Consider the following 22710-nt stretch of genomic DNA (forward strand, 5'->3'; position numbering starts at 1 on the left):
ATAGCTCTAGTGCATCCGTTGCATGGCAATCCCTACTCACTCACATTGATATCTATTAATGGGCATCTCCATAGCCTGTTAATATGCCTAGTTGATGTGAGACTATCTCCTTCTTTGTGTCTTCTCCACAACCACCATCTATTCCACCTATAGTGCTATGTCCATGGCTCACGCTCATGTATTGCATGAAAATTGAAAAAAATCGAGAACATCAAAAGTATGAAACAATTGCTTGGATTTTCATCGGGGTAGTGCATGATTTAAATATTTTTTGTGATGAAGATGGAGCATAGCCAAACTATATGATTTTGTAGGGATAAGCTTTCTTTGGCCATGTTATTTTGAGAAGACATAATTACCTTATTAGTATGCTTGAAGTATTGTTGTTTTTATGTCAATATTAAGCTTTTGTTTTGAATCATATGGATCTGAACATTCATGCCACAATAAAGAAATTACATGGATAAATATGTTAGGTAGCATTCCACATCAAAAATTCTGTTTTTATCATTTACCTACTCAAGGACGAGCAGGAATTAAGCTTGGCGATGCTTGATACGTCTCCAACATATCTATAATTTTTTATTGTTCCATGCTATTATATTATCTATTTTGTATGTTTTATATGCATTATTATGCTATTTTATATGATTATTGGGAGTAACCTATTAACCTAGAGCCCAGTGCTAGTTTCTATTTTTTTTCCTTGTTTTAGTGTTTCACAGAAAAGGAATACCAAACGGAGTCCAAACGGAATGAAACTTTCGCGATGATTTTTCTTGGACCAGAAGACATCCAGAGGACTTGGAGTACACGTCAGGGAAGCCACGAGGCACCCACAAGGACGGAGGGCGCGCCCAGGGGGGTAGGGCGCCCCCACCCTTGTGGGCCCCTCGTGACTCTACTCACCTATTTCTTCCGCCTATATATTCTCAAATATTCCAAATCCTACCAGGAGAGCTACGGAAACACTTTTGCACCGTCGCAACCTTTTGTACCTGCGAGATCCCATCTAGGGGCCTTTTCTGGTGTCCTGCCGGAGGGGATTTGATCATGGAGGGCTTCTACATCAACACAATTGCCTCGCCGATGAAGCGTGAGTAGTTTACCTCAGACCTACGGGTCCATAGCTAGTAGCTAGATGGCTTCTTCTCTATATTTGATTCCCAATACCATGTTCTCCTCGATGTTCTTGGAGATCTATCCTATGTAATACTCTTTTGCGGTTTGTTTGCCGAGATCCGATGAATTGTGGAATTATGATCAGCTTATCTATGAATATTATTTGAATCTCCTCTGAATTCTTATGCATGATTTGATATCTTTGCAAGTCTCTTCGAACTATCGATTTGGTTTTGGCGAACTAGATTGGTTTTTCTTGCAATGGGGAAGTGCTTAGCTTTGGGTTCAATCTTGCGGTGCTCAATCCCAATGACAGAAGGGGAACCGACACGTATTGTATTGTTGCCATCGAGGATAACAAGATGGGGTTTTCATCATATTGCTTGAGTTTATCCCGCTACATCATGTCATCTTACTTAATGCGTTACTCTGTTCTATGAACTTAATACTCTAGATGCAGGAAGGAGTCGGTCGATGTGTGGAGTAATAGTAGTAGATGCAGGCAGGAGTCGGTCTACTTGATACGAACGTGATGCCTATATTCATGATCATTTCCTTTGATATCGTCATAATTATGCGCTTTTCTATCAATTGCTCGGCAGTAATTTGTTCACCCATCGTAATATTTTCTATCTTGAGAGAAGCCTCTAGTGAAACCAAAGGCCCCCGGTTCTATTTTCCATCATATAAGTTTCCGATCTACAATTTTAGTTTCCTATTTACTTTCTTTGCAACCTTTTACTTTCCGTTCCATAAACCAAAAATATTACTTTACCGTTTATCCATCTCTATCAGATCTCACTTTGAAAATTACCGCGAAGGGATTGACAACCCCTTATCGCGTTGGGTGCAAGTTGGTGTTTGTTTGTGCAGGTATTTGGTGACTTGCGCGTTGTCTCCTACTAGATTGATACCTTGGTTCTGAAAACTAAGGGAAATACTTACTCTACTTTGCTGCATCACCCTTTCCTCTTCAAGGGAAAAACCAACGCAAGCTCAAGAAGTAGCAATGGGCACGTTGCACAAAGAGCAGAGAAGCGTGGCGCAGCGCAATAGAGATCACACAGGAAGTTTTACCCAGGTTCGGGCCGTCGTGAGGCATAAAACCCTGCTCCTTCTTTGGTGGATTGATGGTGGAAAGTGGTGGAGAAGCGCAGCGCTCTTGCCCAGCAAGGTTGCCTCAGGGCGAAAGGAGCTAGGCGTATATAAGTGTGAGGGGCTCAGAATCCTCTCTATGTTTGCCATGGGCCTCCTTTTATAAATTAAGGGGTCACCACAGTGGCAAATTAGTCTTTACATACTGATTAGATAGCAAACAGTGCTATCATACCTAACTCTGCAGGCTGACAGAGCGCATTAAATGCGCGGCTCAACATCACATCATCGCTCTCTTGGCAGGCCCTGCCGAGCTGTTTTGCTAGCTTCACGCCTGCTTGCTTGACACGTCTCAGGACGGGTGTCGCTTGGAGGTATTTCTATAGGAAGTGGCTACCATGTGGCGAATAGTAGACACTTAGTCACTTTGCGGCTTGACACCGCACTGATTGATGACTTGCGTCGCTGTGAGGTGGACCGATGGAGTGTTTTGCCTCTATAAGCCCCGGCAGGCCTGCCGGGATGGTGTGGAAACTTGCTTCCGTGGCAAACCCACCCTCGCCAGGCTCTCCTCCCCGACAAGGGAGGTTTTCCCCTTTGGTTGTATCCAGTCTCCCTGGTTAGTCTTGATCTTCTTGTGCTGCATGTTGGTCCTTCGAAGAATCGATCCCTTGTGCTCTAATCTGATCTTGGTGCTTGTAATCTTGCTCTTGTGCATGTGCACAGTCTGGGCAACGGACCTAGGGTTTGTTGCACTAACATCCAGGAGCCATGGAGGCCAAGGACCAGAGGGCGAACCCTCCTCCCATCTAGGGGGAGGCCAAGGAAGAAGGAGGAGGGGGCTCTCCCCCTCTCTCCTGGTGGTGCCGGAGTGTCATCGAGGGAATCATCGTGATGACAATCTACACCAACAACTTCACTGCTGTCAATGCCACCTCTCTCCCTCTCCTTACAGCGGTGCAACTTCTCGTTTACCATTGTAATCTCTAAGTAAAACATGGTGCTTTATGCCACACATAATTTCCAATGATGTGTTGCCATCCTATGATGTTTGAGCAGATCCCTTTTGTCCTACGGGTTAATTGGGGTATGGTGTGATTGATATGAGTTCTATGTTGATATGGTTCTGTCCTATGGTGCCCTCCGTGTCATGCACACGTGTTGGAATTCTCGCTATACGGTGTTGCAATACGTTCATGATTCGCTTATAGTGGGTTGCCAGAGTGACCAAAGCTTAAGCCTGAGTAAGGGGGTTGTTGCGTATGGGAGTAAAGAGGACTTGTTACTTAATGCTATGGTTGGGTTCTACCTTAAAGATCTTTAGTAGTTGTGGATGCTTGCTAGAGTTCCAATCATAAGTGCATATGATCCAAGTACGGAAAGTATGTGAGCGTATGCCTCTCCCTCATTGCATATGATAAGTATGTATCGTGTTATATTCAATTGCCTATGGACAATTTTTCTCATCGTTCTACAAAAAGCTCTCTATTAAACAAATTAACTTTATTAATCTCGCAAAGTACTTCAAGTTTTATTATTGCAAATTAGTTTTACACTTGTTCTAGGTAAAGCAAAGGTTGGTGTGCATAGAGTTGTATCGGCGGTTGATATAAACTATCCCATATAAGCGTAGAGTTGTATCCTCTCCCTAATTTAGCTCCTTGTTGGGTTGGAAACTCTTACTTATCGAAAAAGGCTACAAACTATCCCCTATAGTTGTGGGTTATCAAGACTTTTTTCTGGCGCCGTTGCTAGGGAGCAATAGCCGGGGTGAATATTCTCGTGTGCGCTTGTTGGCTTTATCTCTAAGTAGTTTTTATTTTGTGTTCTTGTTTTCTATCTATAGTTATGTGTAGGAAATGTAAGATACCAACAGAAAATAGTTGTACTTGCTCACAAAATGGTCGAGGAACCACCCAAAATCTTCACTACTTTTGAAGCTTTCTACTTGGCTCACCTTCGATCCATTTGTTCTCATGCTAAAAACCCAACTAGCTTAGTTGAGGGAAAATCATTAGATGAGCATGCTTATTACGTGCGTTACTACTTATCTCAAAAGGGTAAACACTTGTGGGAACAAATACCTCGATTAGAATGTTATGCTTTGAATTTATGCGAAATATATCATTTTACTTGTTGCTCTAGAAAGGACCCTAAGAAACACATTCCTTATGAATGCGAGTTATTGATAATGAGGTCTTATCTTCTTATGTCAAGGGTGTTTATAGTTATTACGATATTGAAAAAATTGAAGAATTTTTCGCTTTCAAGGGTGCCTATGAAATTTCTTTTTGATTGAGAAGTATGATGCCACTCTTTACAAATTTGAAAAAAATCCATACTTAAATATCGCTATGAAACTATGCTTCGAATGCTCATATTAATGAATTTATTGTGAGAATGTTTGCTGCCCTAAGAGAATAATATTTTACAGGCTCCTATGGAAGAAGAAATTGTTGAAACTGTGAGCTCATTAGATGAAAAGATGAGGAGGAGAGCAAAGAACAAAAGGAGCAAGAGCGGATTGATCACCCATGCCCACCTTCTGATGAGAGTAACTCTTTATCTCATGCATTGTTTAATTTCCCTTCGTGCTTACCGAAGGATGAATGCTATGATAATTGTTATAATCCCTTGGATTCGTTTGAAATTTCCCTCATTGGTGAACTTGATGCTTGCTATGCTTGTGGCGATGATGCCAATATGAATTATGCTTATGGAGACTGATACGTCTCCAACGTATCTATAATTTTTTATTGTTCCATGCTATTATATTATCTGTTTTGGATGTTTATTGGCTTTATTATGCACTTTTATATTATTTTTGGGACTAACCTATTAACCCAGAGCCCAGTGCCAGTTTCTGTTTTTCCTTGTTTTAGAGTATCACAGAAAAGTAAAATCAAACGGAGTCCAATTGACCTGAAACTTCACGGAACTTATTTTTGGAACGGAAGTAATCCAGAAGACTTGGGGTGTACGTAAGGGAAGCAACGAGGAAGGGACGAGGCAAGGGGGCGCGCCCACCCCCCTGGGCGCTCCCTCCACCCTCGTGGGCCTCTCGTGCCCCCCATGACGTATTTCTTCCTCCTATATATATCCATATACCCTAAAAACTTCGAGGAGCACAATAGATCGAGAGTTCCGCCGCCAGAAGCCTCTGTAGCCACTGAGAACCAATTTAGACCCGTTCCGGCACCGTGCTGGAGGGGAAATCCCTCTCCGGTGGCCATCTCAATCATCCCGGCGCTCTCCATGATGAGGAGGGAGTAGTTCTCCCTCGGGGCTGAGGGTATGTACTAGTAGCTATGTGTTTGATCTCTCTCTCTCTCTCTCTCTCTCTCTCTCTCTCGTGTTCTTGAGGTGGTACGATCTTGATGTATCGCGAGCTTTGCTATTATAGTTGGATCTTATGATGTTTCTACCCCTCTACTCTCTTGTAATGGATTGAGTTTTCCCTTTGAAGTTATCTTATCGGATTGAGTCTTTACGGATTTGAGAACACTTGATGTATGTCTTGTGTGGGATACCCGTGGTGACAATGGGGTATTCTATTGATCCACTTAATGTATGTTTTGGTGATCAACTTGCGGGTTCCGCCCATGAACCTATGCATAGGGGTTGCCACACGTTTTCATCTTGATTCTCCGGTAGAATCTTTGGGGCACTCTTTGAAGTTCTTTGTGTTGGTTTGAATAGATGAATATGAGATTGTGTGATGCATATCGTATAATCATACCCACAGATACTTGAGGTGATATTGGAGTATCTAGGTGACATTAGGGTTTTGGTTTATTTATGTCTTAAGGTGTTATTCTAGTACGAACTCTATGATAGATTGAACAGAAAGAATAGCTTCGTGTTATTTTACTACGGACTCTTGAATAGATCGATCAGAAAGGATAACTTTGAGGTGGTTTCGTACCCTACCAAAATCTCTTCGTTTGTTCTCCACTATTAGTGGCTTTGGAGTGACTCTTTATTGCATGTTGAGGGATAGTTATATGATCCAATTATGTTATTATTGTTGAGCGAACTTGCACTAGTGAAAGTATAGACCCTAGGCCTTGTTTCAACGCATTGCAATACCGTTTGTGCTCACTTTTATCAATAGTTACCTTGCTGTTTTTATATTTCAGATTACAAAAACCTTTCTCTATCATCCATATTGCATTTGTAACACCATCTCTTCGCTGAACTAGTGCACCTATACAATTTACCATTGTATTGGGTGTGTTGGGGACACAAGAGACTCTTTGTTATTGTTGGGGAACGCAGTAATTTAAAAAATTTCCTACGCACACGCAAGATCATGGTGATGCATAGCAATGAGAGGGGAGAGTGTTGTCTACGTACCCTCGTAGACCGAAAGCGGAAGCGTTATCACAACGCGGTTGATGTAGTCGTATGTCTTCACGATCCGACCGATCAAGTACCGAACGCATGGCACCTCCGAGTTCAGCACACGTTCAGCCTGATGACGTCCCTCTAACTCCGATCCAGCCGAGTGTTGAGGGAGAGTTTCGTCAGCACGATGGCATGGTGACAATGTTGATGTCCTACCAACGCAGGGCTTCGCCTAAGCACCGCTATAGTATTATCGAGGTGGACTATGATGGAGGGGGCACCACACACGGCTAAGAGACGATCAACTTGATCAACTTTTGTGTCTAGAGGTGCCCCCTGCCCCTGTATATAAAGGAGCAAGGGGGAGGCGGGCGGCCTAGGAGGAGGGCGCGCCAAGGGGGGAGTCCTACTCCCACCGGGAGTAGGACTCCTCCTTTCCTTGTTGGAGTAGGAGTGGAGGAAAGAGGAGGAGAGGGAGAAGGAAAAGGGGGCTGCACCCCTTGTCCAATTCGGACCAGAGGGGGGGCGCAGGCCTCCTTCCTTTTGGCCTATCTCCTCTATTCCCGTATGGCCCAATAAGGCCCATATACTCCTCGGCGAATTCCCGTAACTCTCCGGTACTCCGAAAAATACCCGAATCACTTGGAACCTTTCCGAAGTCCGAATATAGTCGTCCAATATATCGATCTTTACGTCTCAACCATTTCGAGACTCCTCGTCATGTCCCCGATCTCATCCGGGACTCCAAACTCCTTCGGTACATCAAAACATATAAACTCATAATATAACTGTCATCGTAGCGTTAAGCGTGCGGACCCTATGGGTTCGAGAACTATGTAGACATGACCGACACACGTTTTCGGTCAATAACCAATAGTAGAACCTGGATGCTCATATTGGCACCTACATATTCTACGAAGATCTTTATCAGTCAAACCGCATAACAACATACATTGTTCCCTTTGTCATCGGTATGTTACTTGCCCGAGATTCGATCGTCGGTATCTCAATACCTAGTTCAATCTCGTTACCGACAAGTCTCTTTACTCGTTCCGTAATACATCATCCCGCAACTAACTCATTAGTTGCAATGCTTGCAAGGCTTAAGTGATGTGCATTATCGAGAGGGCACAGAGATACCTCTCCGACAATCGGAGTGACAAATCCTAATCCCGAAATACGCCAACCCAACAAGTACCTTTGGACACACCTGTAGAGTACCTTTATAATCACCCAGTTACGTTGTGACGTTTGGTAGCACACAAAGTGTTCCTCTGATAAACGGGAGTTGCGTAATCTCATAGTCATAGGAACATGTATAAGTCATGAAGAAAGCAATAGCAACAAACTAAACGATCAAGTGCTATGCTAACAGAATGGGTCAAGTCAATCACATCATTCTCTAATGATGTGATCCCGTTAATCAAATGACAACTCATGTCTATGGCTAGGAAACTTAACCATCTTTGATTCAACGAGCTAGTCAAGTAGAGGCATACTAGTGACATACTGTTTGTCTATGTATTCGCACATGTATTATGTTTCCGGTTAATACAATTCTAGCATGAATAATAAACATTTACCATGATATAAGGAAATAAATAATAACTTTATTATTGCCTCTAGGGCATATTTCCTTCAGTCTCCCACTTGCACTAGAGCCAATAATCCAGTTCACATCTCCATGTGATTTAACACCAATAGTTCACATCACCATGTGATTAACACCTATAGTTCACATCGAGATGTGACCAACACCCAAAGGGTTTACTAGAGTCAATAATCTAGTTCACATCTCTATGTGATTAACACCCAAAAAGTACTAAGGTGTGATCATGTTTTGCTTTATGAGAGAAGTTTAGTCAACGGGTCTGCCACATTCAGATCCGTAAGTATTTTGCAAATTTCTATGTCAACAATGCTCTGCACGGAGCAACTCTAGCTAATTGCGCCCACTTTCAATATGTATCCAGATTGAGATTTAGTCATCTGGATCAGTGTCAAAATTTGCATCGACGTAACCCTTTACCATGAACCTTTTGTCACCTCCATAATCGAGAAACATATCCTTATTTCACTAAAGGATAATTTTAACCAATGTCTAGTGATCTACTCCTAGATCACTGTTGTACTCCCTTGCCAAACTCAGGGCAGGGTATACAATAGGTTTGGTACACAGCATGACATACTTTATAGAACCTATGGCTGAGGCATAGGGAATGACTTTCATTCTCTTTCTATCTTCTGCATGGTCGGGAGTTGAGTCTTACTCAATTTCACACCTTGTAACACAGGCAAGAACTCTTTCTTTGACTGTTCCATTTTGAACTACTTCAAAATCTTTTCAAGGTATGTATTCATTGAAAAAACTTATCAAGCGTCTTGATCTATCTCCATAGATCTTGATGCTCAATATGTAAGCAGCTTCACCGAGGTCTTTCTTTGAAAAACTCCTTTCAAACACTCTTTTATGCTTTGCAGAATAATTCTACATTATTTCCGATCAACAATATGTCATTTACATATACTTATCAGAAATGCTGTAGTGTTTCCACTCACTTTCTTGTAAATACAGGCTTCACCGCAAGTCTGTATAAAACTATATGCTTTGATCAACTTATCAAAGCGTATATTCCAACTCTGAGATGCTTGCACCAGTCCATAAATGGATCGGTGGAGCTTGCATATTTTGTTATCACCTTTAGGATTGACAAAACCTTCTGGTTGCATCATATACAACTCTTCTTTAATAAATCCATTAAGGAATGCAGTTTTGTTTATCCATTTGCCAGATTTCATAAAATGCGGCAATTGCTAACATGATTCGGACAGACTTAAGCATAGATACGAGTGAGAAACTCTCATCGTAGTCAACACCTTGAACTTGTCGAAAAACTTTTTGCGAAAATTCTAGCTTTGTAGATGGTAACACTACTATCAACGTCCGTCTTCCTCTTGAAGATCCATTTAATATCAATGGCTCGCCCATCATTGGGCAAGTCAATCAAAGTCCATACTTTGCTCTCATACATGGATCTCATCTCAGATTTCATGGCCTCAAGCCATTTCGCGGAATCTGGGCTCATCATCGCTTCCTCATAGTTCGTAGGTTCATCCTGGTCAAGTAACATGACCTCCAAAACATGATTATCGTACCACTCTGGTGCAGATCTCACTCTGATTTACCTACGAGGTTCGATAGTAACTTGATCTGAAGTTACATGATCATCATCATTAGCTTCCTCACTAATTGGTGTAGTAGTCACAGGAACAGATTTCTTTGATTAACTACTTTCCAATAAGGGAGTAGGTATAGTTACCTCATCAAGTTCTACTTTCCTCCCACTCACTTCTTTCGAGAGAAACTCCTTCTCTAGAAAGGATCCATTCTCAGCAATGAATATCTTGCCTTCGGATCTGTGATAGAAGGTGTACCCAACATTTTCTTTTGGGTATCCTATGAAGATTTACTTCTTCGATTTGGGTTCGAGCTTATCATGTTGAAACTTTTTCACATAAGCATCGCAGTCCCAAACTTTAAGAAATGACAGCTTAGGTTTCTCGCCAAACCACAGTTCATACGGTGTCGTCTCAACAGATTTAGATGGTGCCCTATTTAACGTGAATGTAGTTGTATCTAATGCATAACCCCCAAACGATAGTGGTAATCGGTAAGAGACATCATAGATCGCACCATATCTAATAAAGCACGGTTACGACGTTCGGACACACCATTACACTGTGGTGTTCCAGGTGGCGTGAGTAGTGAAACTATTTCACATTGTTTTAACTGAAGGCCAAACTCGTAACTCAAATATTTTACTTCTGCGATCATATCGTAGAAACTTTTATTTTTGTTACGATGATTCTCCACTTCACTCTGAAATTCTTTGAACTTTTCAAATATTTCAGACTTGTGTTTAATCAAGTAGATATACTCATATCTGCTCAAATCATCTGTGAAGATCAGAAAATAATGATACCTGTCGCGAGCCTCAATATTCATCGGACCACATACATCAGTATGTATGATTTCTAACAAATCTGTTGCTCGCTCCATTGTTCCGGAGAACGGAGTCTTAGTCATCTTGCCCATGAGGCATGGTTCGCAAGCATCAACTGATTCATAATCAAGTGATTCCAAAAGCCCATCAGCATGGATTATCTTCATGCGCTTTACACCAACATGACCTAAACGACAGTGCCACAAATAAGTTGCACTATCATTATTAACTTTGCATCTTTTGGCTTCAATATTATGAAAATGTGTATCACTACGATCGAGATCCAATGAACCATTTTCATTGGGTGTATGACCATAGAAGGTTTTATTCATGTAAACAAAACAACAATTATTCTCTAACTTACATGAATAACCGTATTGCAATAAACATGATCCAATCATATTCATGCTCAACGCAAACACTAAATAACATTTATTTTAGGTTTTAACACTAATCCCGAAAGTATAGGGAGTGTGCGATGATGATCATATCAATCTTGGAACCATTTCCAATACACATTGTCACTTCACCCTTAACTAGTCTCTGTTCATTCCGCAACTCCCATTTCGAGTTACTATTCTTAGCAACTGAACTAGTATCAAATATCGAGGGGTTGCTATAAACACTAGTAAAGTACACATCAATAACATGTATATCAAATATACCCATGTTCACTTTGCCATCCTTCTTATCCGCCAATTACTTGGGGTAGTTCCGCTTCTACAGACCAGTCCCTTTGCAGTAGAAGCACTCAGTTTCAGGCTTAGGTCCAGACTTGGGTTTTTTCACTTGAGAAGCAACTTGTTTGCCGTTATTCTTGAAGTTCCCCTTTCTTCCTTTGCCCCTTTTATTGAAACTAGTGGTCTTGTCAACCATCAACACTTGATGTTTTTCTTGATTTCTACCTTCGTCGATTTGAGCATCACGAAGAGCTTGGGAATCGTTTCCGTTATCCTTGCATATTATAGTTCATCATGAAGTTCTAGTAACTCGGTGATAGTGACTAGAGAACTTTGTCAATTACTCTCTTATCTGGAAGATTAACTCCCACTTGATTCAAGCAATTGTAGTACTCAGACAATCTGAGCACATGCTCACTAGTTGAGCTATTCTCCTCCATATTGTAGGCAAAGTACTGTCAGAGGTCTCATACCTCTCGACACAGGCATCAATATGAAATACCAATTTCAACTCTTGGAACATCTTATATGCTCCATGGCGTTCAAAAACGTCTTTGAAGCCCCGATTCTAAGCCGTTAAGCATGGTGCACTAAGCTATCAAGTAGTCATCATATTGAGATAGTCAAACGTTCATAACGTCTGCATCTGCTCCTGCAATAGGTCAGTCACCTAGCGGTGCATCAAGGACATAATTCTTTTGTGCAGCAATGAGGATAAACCTCAGATCATGGACCTGGTCCACATCATTGCTACTATCATCTTTCAACTTAGTTTTCTCTAGGAACACATATAAAACATAGGGAAGCAATAACACGAGCTATTGATCAACAACATAGATATGCAAATACTATCAGGACTAAGTTCATGATAAATTAAAGTTCAATTAATCATATTACTTAAGAACTCCCACTTAGAAAGACATCCCTCTAATCTTCTAAGTGATAACGTGATCCAAATCAACTAAACCATAACCGGTCATCACGTGAAATGGAGTAGTGTGAACATCACTATGTTGATCATATCTACTATATGATTCACGCTCGACCTTTCGGTCTCAGTGTTCCGAGGCCATATCTGCATATGCTACGCTCGTCAAGTTTAACCCGAGTATTCTGCGTGTGCAAAACTGGCTTGCACCCATTGTAGATGGACGTAGAGCTTATCACACCCGATCATCATGTGGTGTCTGAGCACGACGAACTTTGGCAACAGTGCATACTCAGGGAGAACACTTTTATCTTGAAATTTAGTGAGAGATCATCTTATAATGCTACCATCAATTAAAGCAAGATAAGATGCATAAAAGATAAACATCACATGCAATCAAAATATGTGACATGATATGGCCATCATCATCTTGTGCCTTTGATCTCCATCTCCAAAACATCGTCATGATTTCCATCATCACCGGCATGACACCATGATCTCCATCATCTTGATCTCCGAGTTCAGCGCACGTTCAGCCCGATGACGTCCCTCTAACTCCGATCCAGCCGAGTGTTGAGTGAGAGTTTCGTCAGCACGATGGCATGGTGACAATGTTGATGTCCTACCGACGCAGGGCTTCGCCTAAGCACCGCTATAGTATTATCGAGGTGGACTATGGTGGAGGAGGCACCACACACGGCTAAGAGACGATCAACTTGATCAACTTTTGTGTCTAGAGGTGCCCCCTGCCCCTGTATATAAAGGAGCAAGGGGGAGGCGGGCAGCCTAGGAGGAGGGCGCGCCAAGGGGGGAGTCCTACTCCCACCGGGAGTAGGACCTCCTTTCCTTGTTGGAGTAGGAGTGGAGGAAAGAGGAGGAGAGGGAGAAGGAAAAGGGGGCTGCACCCCTTGTCCAATTCAGACCAGAGGGGGGGCGCAGGCCTCCTTCCTTTTGGCCTATCTCCTCTATTCCCGTATGGCCCGATAAGGCCCATATACTCCCCGGCGAATTCTCGTAACTCTCCGGTACTTCGAAAAATACCCGAATCACTTGGAACCTTTCCGAAGTCCGAATATAGTCGTCCAATATATCGATCTTTACGTCTCGACCATTTCAAGACTCCTCGTCATGTCTCCGATCTCATCCGGGACTCCGAACTCCTTCGGTACATCAAAACATGTAAACTCATAATATAACTGTCATCGTAGCGTTAAGTGTGCGGACCCTACGGGTTCGAGAACTATGTAGACATGACCGAGACACGTCTCCGGTCAATAACCAATAGCGGAACCTAGATGCTCATATTGGCTCCTACATATTCTACGAAGATCTTTATCGGTGAAACCGCATAACAACATACGTTGTTCCCTTTGTCATCGGTATGTTACTTGCCTGAGATTCGATCGTCGGTATCTCAATACCTAGTTCAATCTCGTTACCAGCAAGTCTCTTTACTCGTTCCGTAATACATCATCCCGCAACTAACTCATTAGTTGCAATGCTTGCAAGGCTTAAGTGATGTGCATTACCGAGAGGGCCCAGAGATACCTCTCCGACAATCGGAGTGACAAATCCTAATCTCGAAATACGCCAACCCAACAAGTACCTTTGGAGACACCTATAGAGCACATTTATAATCACCCAGTTACGTTCTGACGTTTGGTAGCACACGAAGTGTTCCTCCGGTAAACGGGAGTTGCATAATCTCATAGTCATAGGAACATGTATAAGTCATGAAGAAAGCAATAGCAACAAACTAAACGATCAAGTGTTATGCTAACGGAATGGGTCAAGTCAATCACATCATTCTCGACCCCATTAATCAAATGACAACTCATGTCTATGGCTAGGAAACTTAACCATCTTTGATTCAACGAGCTAGTCAAGTAGAGGCATACTAGTGACATACTGTTTGTCTATGTATTCACACATGTATTATGTTTCCGGTTAATACAATTCTAGCATGAATAATAAACATTTATCATGATATAAGGAAATAAATAATAACTTTATTATTGCCTCTAGGGCATATTTCCTTCAATTATTTGGTTGCAGGGTTGCTTGAGAGAGACCATCTTCATCCTACGCCTCCTACGGATTGATAAACCTTAGGTCATCCAATTAAGGGAAATTTGCTACTGTCCTATAAACCTCTGCACTTGGAGGCCCAACAACATCTACAAGAAGAAGGTTGTGTAGTAGACATCAAGCTCTTTTCTGGCGCTGTTGCCGGGGAGGTTAGCGCTTGAAGGTATATCTTTAGATCTTGCAATCGAATCTTTTAGTTTCTTGTTTTATTACTAGTTTAGTTTATAAAAGAAAACTACAAAAAATGGAATTGAGTTTGCCTCATACGCTTTATCTTTTTAATATCTTTCGTGAGAATGATGGAAAGGAAAATTGTGCTCAAGTGCTAGAAGAAGAATGCATTAGAATGTTTGGCACTAAATATTTGAATGATGAGTATGATTGCAATGTTGTTAGTATGAATTCCTTGAATATCCATGATGCTAATGATATGCAAAGCCACAAGCTTGGGGAAGCTATGTTTGATGAAGATGATATTTTTTGTCCCCCAAGTTTTGATGAGCAAAATTTATTATGATGAAAGCATGCCTCCTATTTATGATGATTATATTGATGAAAGTGAATTTGGAGAGGTCATGACATTATTTTGCGATGAATCCACTATTTCGGAAGAGGTTCCAATTGATTATGAGAACAAAGTTGCTATCTATGATGATTATTGTGATGACTTGTATGCTATAAAGAATAATGACATCCATGAAACTTGTCATCATGATTTTAGTTTTCAATTGGATTATGCCTCACATGATAATTATTTTGTTGAGTTTACTCCCACTATTCTGAATGAGAAGAATTTTGCTTATGTGGAGAGTAATAAAATTTCTATGCTTGTAGATCATGAAAAGAATGCTTTATGTGATGGTTATATTGTTGAATTAATTCATGATTCTACTGAAAATAATTATGAGGGAGGAATATATGCTTGTAGGAATTGCAATAATATCAAGTTTTCTCTCTATGTGTTGAAAATCTTGAACTTGTTTTGCCTTCCTATGCTAGTTGATTATTGTTCCCACAAGTTGTTTGCTCACAAAATACCTATGCATAGGAAGTGGGTTAGACTTAAATGTGCTAGTCATATTATTCATGATGCTCTCTTTATGTTTCAATTCTTATCTTTTATGTGAGCATCATTGAAATCATCATGCCTAGCTAGGGGCGTTAAACGATAGCGCTTGTTGGGAGGCAACCCAACTTTATTTTTATTCCTTGATTTTTGTTCCTGTTTAGTAATAAATAATTCATCTAGCCTCTGTTTAGATGTGGTTTTATGCTTTTAATTAGTGTTTGTACCAAGTAGAACCTTTGGGAAGACTTGGGGAAAGTCTTTGCGATCATGCTGTAAAAAACAGAAACTTTAGCGCTCACGAGAATTTCTGCCATTTTTTATTGGAGAGTGATATTTAGTTAATTATTTTTGAAGATCATTAATAGATAAATTCCTCACATCCAGAAATTTACTTTAGAATTTTTGGGGTTCCAGAAGTTTGAGTTAGTTACAGATTACTACTGATTGTTCTGCTTTTTACAGATTCTGTTTTTCGTGTGTTGTTTGCTTATTTTAATGAATCTATGGCTAGTAAAAGAGTTTATAAACCATAGAGAAGTTGGAATACAGTAGTTTTAACACCAATATAAATAAATAATGAGTTCATTACAGTACCTTTAAGTGGTGTTTTGTTTTCTTTCGCTAACAGAGCTTACGAGTTTTCTGTTAAGTTTTGTGTTGTGAAGTTTTCAAGTTTTGGGTAAAGATTCGATGGACTATGGAATATGGTGTGGAAAGAGCCTAAGCTTGGGGATTTCCAAGGCAACCCAAGGTAATATTCAAGGAAAACCAAGAGCCTAAGCTTGGGGATGCCCCGGAAGACATCCCCTCTTTCGTCTTCATTCATCGGTAACTTTACTTGGAGCTATATTTTTATTTACCACATGATATGTGTTTTGCTTGGAGCGTCATTTTATTTTCTTTTATTTTGCTTGCTGTTTGGATAAAATACCAAGATCTGAAAATCTTAAATGTTAGAGAGTCTTCACATAGTTGCATCATTATTCGACTACTCATTGATCTTCACTTATATCTTTTGGAGTAGTTTGTCATTTGCTCTAGTGCTTCACTTATATCCTTTTAGAGAACGGTGGTGGTTTTATTTTATAGAAATAGATGAGCTCTCATGTGTCACTTATATTATTTTGAGAGTCCTAAACAGCATGGTAATTTGCTTTGGTTATGAAATTAGTCCTAATATGATAGGCATCCAAGATTGGTATAATAAAAACTTTCATATAAAGTGCATTGAATACTATGAGAAGTTTGATACTTGATAATTGTTTTGAGATATGGAGATGGTGATATTAGAGTCATGCTAGTTGAGTATTTGTGAATTTTAGAAATACTTGTGTTGAAGTTTGTGATTCTCGTAGCATGCACGTATGGTGAACCATTATGTGACGAAGTCGGAGCATGATTTATTTATTGATTGTCTTCCTTATGAGTGGTGGTCGGGGACAAGCGATGGTCTTTTCCTACTAATCTATCCCCCTAGGAGCATGCGCGTAGTACTTTGTTTCGATAACTAATAGATTTTTGCAATAAGTATGTGAGTTCTTTATGACTAATGTTGAGTCCATGGATTATACGCACTCTCATCCTTCCACCATTGCTAGCCTCTCTAATACTGCGCATCTTTCACCGGTATCATAAACCCACCATACCTACCTATCATGGCATTTCCATAGCCATTCCGAGATATATTGCCATGCAACTTTCCACAGTTCCGTTTACTATGACACGCTCCATCATTGTCATATTGCTTTGCATGATCATGTAGTTGACATTTTAGTTGCGGCAAAGCCACCGTTCATAATTCTTTCATACATGTCACTCATGAGTCATTGCACATCCCGGTACACCGCCGGAGGCATTCATATAGAGTCATACTTTGTTCTAGTATCGAATTGTAATCATTGAGTTGTAAATAAATAGAAGTGTGATGATCATCATTAATAGAGCATTGTCCCCAAAAAATGCCAAAAAAAGAGAAAGGCCAAATAAAAAAGAAAGGCCAAATAAAAAATAAAAAATAAAAGGGACAATGCTACTATCCTTTTTCCACACTTGTGCTTCAAAGTAGAACCATGATCTTCATGATAGAGAGTCTCCTATGATATCACTTTCATATACTAGTGGGAATTTTTCATTATATAACTTGGCTTGTATATTCCAATGATGGGCTTCCTCAAAATGTCCTAGGTCTTTGTGAGCAAGAGAGTTGGATGCACACCCACTTAGTTCCTTTTATTGAGCTTTCATATACTTATAGCTCTAGTGCATCCGTTGCATGGCAATCCCTACTCACTCACATTGATATCTATTAATGAGTATCTCCATAGCCCGTTGATACGCCTAGTTGATGTGAGAGTATCTTCTCTTTTTTGTCTTCTCCACAACCACCATTCTATTCCACCTATAGTGCTATGTCCATGGCTCACGCTCATGTATTGCGTGGAGATTGAAAAAGTTTGAGAACATCAAAAGTATGAAACAATTGCTTGGCTTGTCATCGGGGTTGTGCATGATTTAAATACTTTGTGTGCTGAAGATGGAGCATAGCCAGACTATATGATTTTGTAGGGATAGCTTTCTTTGGCCATATTATTTTGAGAAGACATGATTGCTTTATTAGTATGCTTGAAGTATTATTATTTTTATGTCAATATTAAACTTTTGTCTTGAATCTCATGGATCTGAATATTCTGGCCACAATAAAGAGAATTACATGGATAAATATGTTAGGTAGCATTCCACATCAAAAATTCTGCTTTTATCATTTACCTACTCGAGGACGAGCAGGAATTAAGCTTGGGGATGATGATACGTCTCCAGCGTATCTATAATTTTTGATTGTTCCATGCTATTATATTATCTGTTTTGGATGTTTATGGGCTTTATTATACACTTTTATATTACTAATACAAATGCCCGTGCGTTGCACCGGACGATTATTTTTTATTCTTTTTGAAAAAAAACTGCTCTGGGTGCCACTACAGGCCTTCTTATATCCAATTCTGACAAACGTCGGGAATAACATCTCATTCTTTATAAGGTGAATATGCCTCTGTTGCCACTGGTTGAATTATCGCTTTTCGGACCATGAATTGTGGATTTGAAGAAGCCACCCTAACGTCCTTCGTCGACCTTATCCAGCTCCGCACTGCCATCAGATGGAAGAGTAGTGGCACATGGAATAGCCTTTGAGCATGAGAAACATACATTGTGATTGTTACATCTTACATGCTCTTCGAGATTTTAATAGTGCACGTAACTAAATTACCATGAATTCAAATTTATAAGATCTGTATGTTCATACAAATTTTAGTATTTACTTTTATATTGAGAAATGTAACTAAATTTGTAGTTAGTAACAAAAATAGTCAAAACATCTACACATGTACTATCAGACCTTTAAAGAAAAAAAATCTTGAAGTAGTAGTAGATAAGCACGATTGGTCACTTATTTATTTTTTCTTGGTGGACTAAATAAACGTAAATCCATGACAGAAGTGGCAACCATCAATCAATTGGGGAGGCAGAGATAGCAGTATGACTCGCAATCCTTTCCTTCCACCCCCATACACAGACTTTGAATTCAAACACAGAACCATGCAACAATGCATTTGTGTTATATTTCATAATATTTACATTCATCAATCCAACAATATATATGCAGAATTGTTTTTGAACTTCTAAAAGCTCCACATTTCGAATATATTCATCCAGTTGGTGCGCATGAAGCTAGGTGCACAAAATCAGCTCTTGTGACTCTTGTTCAACCTATGTATGAGGTAAAAAAATCACTGAGCAGTACCTCAGGAAAACCTTGAACTGAAACCACGACAAGAATTATATAACGGAAGAAGTACAGAGTGATGTCCGCACCTGATGATTATTTCCTGGACATTATGTCCCATAATGTATACTGAGTGTAGTTTTCAGATGACAAACAGTATAAGCACAGATTCAGAATAGAAAGATTTCTAAACTAAGCCTAATGACCACACCAACTCAACAAATCTATTGGGAAATCAGAGAAGTTGTTCAAGAATAAAAGCAAGACCAGGATAAAATAGTACATAAGGTTGTCACACTTACACCAGCAATTACTTCTGCTGACTGTCATAGAATTCATCTCACCTTTTTTAGCAACGGAAGAAATTTAGTTATCTCCCTGCAAAAAAATTTAGTTACCAATTGCAGGAAAACAAATTGCACCGCGTGGAAACATACTTATTGGCATAAAACATAATAAAATAGGACAAAATACTATTTACACATATTGTTTGTGTAATCCTACCGTATGTTTAAAGTTTATAGAAATTGGCTGCGAGCAACAATAACCAAACAACAATATGAAATAATTATTCATATGCAAGCCTACAGATATATTTTAGTGGCTCTTGCAGAGTTAACTGGGTTGTACAGAGAATTACATTGTAGAGACTATATATGCCGAAGAACCATGAGCATGGAGATGTACTAAATTTTCAACTATGTAGTAGAAGGGAAAGAAGTCGAGATAGCATGGTAGAAGAGGAAGAGGTAGCTCCAATAAATCTACTGGGAAGCCATACAAAAATAATAATCATACTGTACTAAGCTCACAAACTGGCTCAGAAGATTGTATAATTAGAACAACCAATAGGATTTTACCTGGTTGAAGCACACAACAAAAGAATCCATTCATTTTCTTCAAGAAATTCATCGAACGTTTGGTGCGCGACAACAATGGAACCATAATTGGATATGTTGTAAAAGTACCCTAGTAACCAAATTTCTAATCTGCACGACATGTAACATGATGATTATATAACAAAGCAACATTTTCCTATTTTGTAGAAGATAAATCACAAAAGTGGATTGGTAGGCTTTGGTGCTGGAGTTGCGGACCAATTAGCAAGTTCTCTCTCCTCTATCCCTTGCTTGCATGCAAGTGCTCCCTCCAAACCTGACCGCCGAGGGAGGCAGGTACTGCACCATAGAACCAGGTCCAGGAGAGGTGAACAAACTTTGGGCTGGTGGCGCTGGATAGCAGCAGCATCCCGCGACCCTGGGGCAATCTGCCGGGGCGCCATAGCGATGGGAGGGCACTAAAATAGGCCAAGGCAGAGATGAGAAACCACATGCAGTAGCATAATAACAAACGATGTGCCACCAATTAAAGTGCTCTCATTAGATTAATCATGATGGCAATCTAAGGGCAAGAAGTAGAGGGCACTGAAGAAGGTAGAACAACACGGAGGCGGAGCCACGTGTGCCGCAGTGCACTGCAAAACAAAAAATGTACTGAATAGTGAAATCTGAACAACAGTTCAGGTGACATGAGAAAACTTAAAATAGTCATGTAGTCAGGTTTCATCAATAAGGAAAAGGCCGGTAGAAAGCACAATGTGCTTGATTCATGATGCATGTCTCACTGGTCCATATCTCTTTCTTTAGCAACATTGAAATCCTCTTGAACCTTTAGGGAATGCCGCTGCAGTCTACTAAAGAAATCAAACAGACCCAACTGCTCAACTACAAATTTCTTAGGATTAATCTGTCGCACACATGCACCTCATACCGAGGTTAAATAATTCAAAATGATTGACGAAGCTAAAATCTAAAGACAACTTAAGATTACTGAAAACTGCCCAAAACAATAATATGACTGAATTGTTAGATGGAACCAAAAAGGAAATTGTATTTATCAAGTTTATTAATCTGCATGAACTAAGACAGTCTCCGATATTCAAGAATGTAGTGGCTCTTGATTTTTAATCAGAGATAACAAATGACCAGATGCGTACAATAGAGGGAAGGAGAAGATACTCACATGTGTAGCGCACTTGAATTTGCTGCAAGTAAGAAATGGTAGGGAAGAGAATTACAGTAGAAGGAATCAACTGAGTGGTGAAAACTTCCCTGTTTCCGTGGGACAGCATCGACCAGAACAGGCAGCGAGGTTGAAGCTATCCTCACCGGTCTTGTAGAGGAGGGGCCTGCTTCCATGGGACACCACACGCTTGGCTGCCGGGGCGGCGCCTAGCCGGAACAAATCTGGGCGCAGGGAGATAGGGAGCGGCCGCACGCCGAGGCTGTTTTCCTACTTTGAGCGCTCGGTGTGGGCGTAGCGGAGGAGCGGGCCGCCGGATTTTGACTCTATGGAGGGTTTGGGATGGGGAGTTGCCGATGATGGACCGCCGAGCCGAACCATCTCAGGACGACTCAGGGGGATCGGGAGCAGCAAGGCGGTAGGGGTGGTCTTCTGGATGGGGCGCTCGGTGTGGCCGTCGAGGAGCAGAGGCCATATATTCAACCTGTGAAGGACAGGAAGCTAGCGAGGAGATGAATCGGCCGGTCGGTGCTACCGAGTCGCCGTCGTCACCTACCTGTGCTCAGAGCCACCATAGTCGCCGGTTGGCTGCTCTCTCCTCGTCAACCCCCCTCTCTCTCAATATCGACCCGTCCATGGCTTGAAATCCGGCGGCGTGTTTAGATCGAAGCCCAACCTGAACTCCATAGATCGATTCCCTTCTATTTGATGTGGACTATAGATCGATCGATTTTCGATTTGTATTTGGAATCGATCTCCAACTCGATCCAAATCACGACACGGGAGTAGGAGACGTTGGAGATTGAGGAAGAAAGAATCACGGGTTGAGTAGTAAAAAGTGCAGGGTTCTATTTGTAAAAACGAATCGTTTTTCACATCCACTTAAACAGGGACTGCGAGTTTAATATCTAAAAAGTATAAGGACTATTTTGCAAAATGTGTGCAGCGGTGAACCTGGAGACTCAATCCGTGCTTTATTATTAGGGAGAGATTTTTGGGACTAACCTATTAACCCAGAGCCCAGTGCCAGTTTCTGTCTTTTCCTTGTTTTAGAATATCGTAAAAAAGGAAAATCAAACGGAGTCCAATTGACCTGAAACTTCCTGGAACTTATTTTTGGAACAAAAGCAATCCAGCAGACTTGGGGTGTACGTAAGGGAAGCAACGAGGAAGGCACGAGGTAGGGGGGCGCCCACCCCCCTGGGCGCGCCCTCCACCCTCGTGGCCCCCCTGACATATTTCTTCCTCCTATATATATCCATATACCCTAAAATCTTCGAGGAGCACAATAGATTGGGAGTTCCACCGCCAGAAGCCTTAATAGCCATCGAAAACCAATCTAGACCCATTCCGGCACCATGCCGGAGGGAGAATCCCTCTCCGGTGGCCATCTTCATCATCCCGGCGCTCTCCATGACGAGGAGGAAGTAGTTCTCCCTCGGGGCTGAGGGTATGTAGTAGTAGCAATGTGTTTGATCTCTCTCTCGTGTTCTTGAGGTGGTACGATCTTGATGTATCGCGAGCTTTGCTATTATAGTTGGATCTTATGATGTTTCTCCCCCTCTACTCTCTTG

At 40.9% G+C, this 22710-nt stretch overlaps 1 long non-coding RNA gene across 1 annotated transcript; it reads right to left on the minus strand.

Annotated features, from left to right (window-relative positions):
• Positions 1-19196: 19196 nt before the first annotated feature.
• LOC119354901 lies at positions 19197-21948 on the minus strand. The gene is made up of 2 exons (XR_005171325.1): positions 20212-21948; positions 19197-20103 (listed from the first exon to the last, which is right to left on the minus strand). It is a non-coding gene; the product is annotated as an uncharacterized LOC119354901 (long non-coding RNA).
• Positions 21949-22710: the final 762 nt, after the last annotated feature.

The sequence above is a fragment of the Triticum dicoccoides genome, chromosome 2A (assembly GCF_002162155.2).
Source record: "Triticum dicoccoides isolate Atlit2015 ecotype Zavitan chromosome 2A, WEW_v2.0, whole genome shotgun sequence".
Lineage (NCBI taxonomy): Eukaryota > Viridiplantae > Streptophyta > Magnoliopsida > Poales > Poaceae > Triticum > Triticum dicoccoides.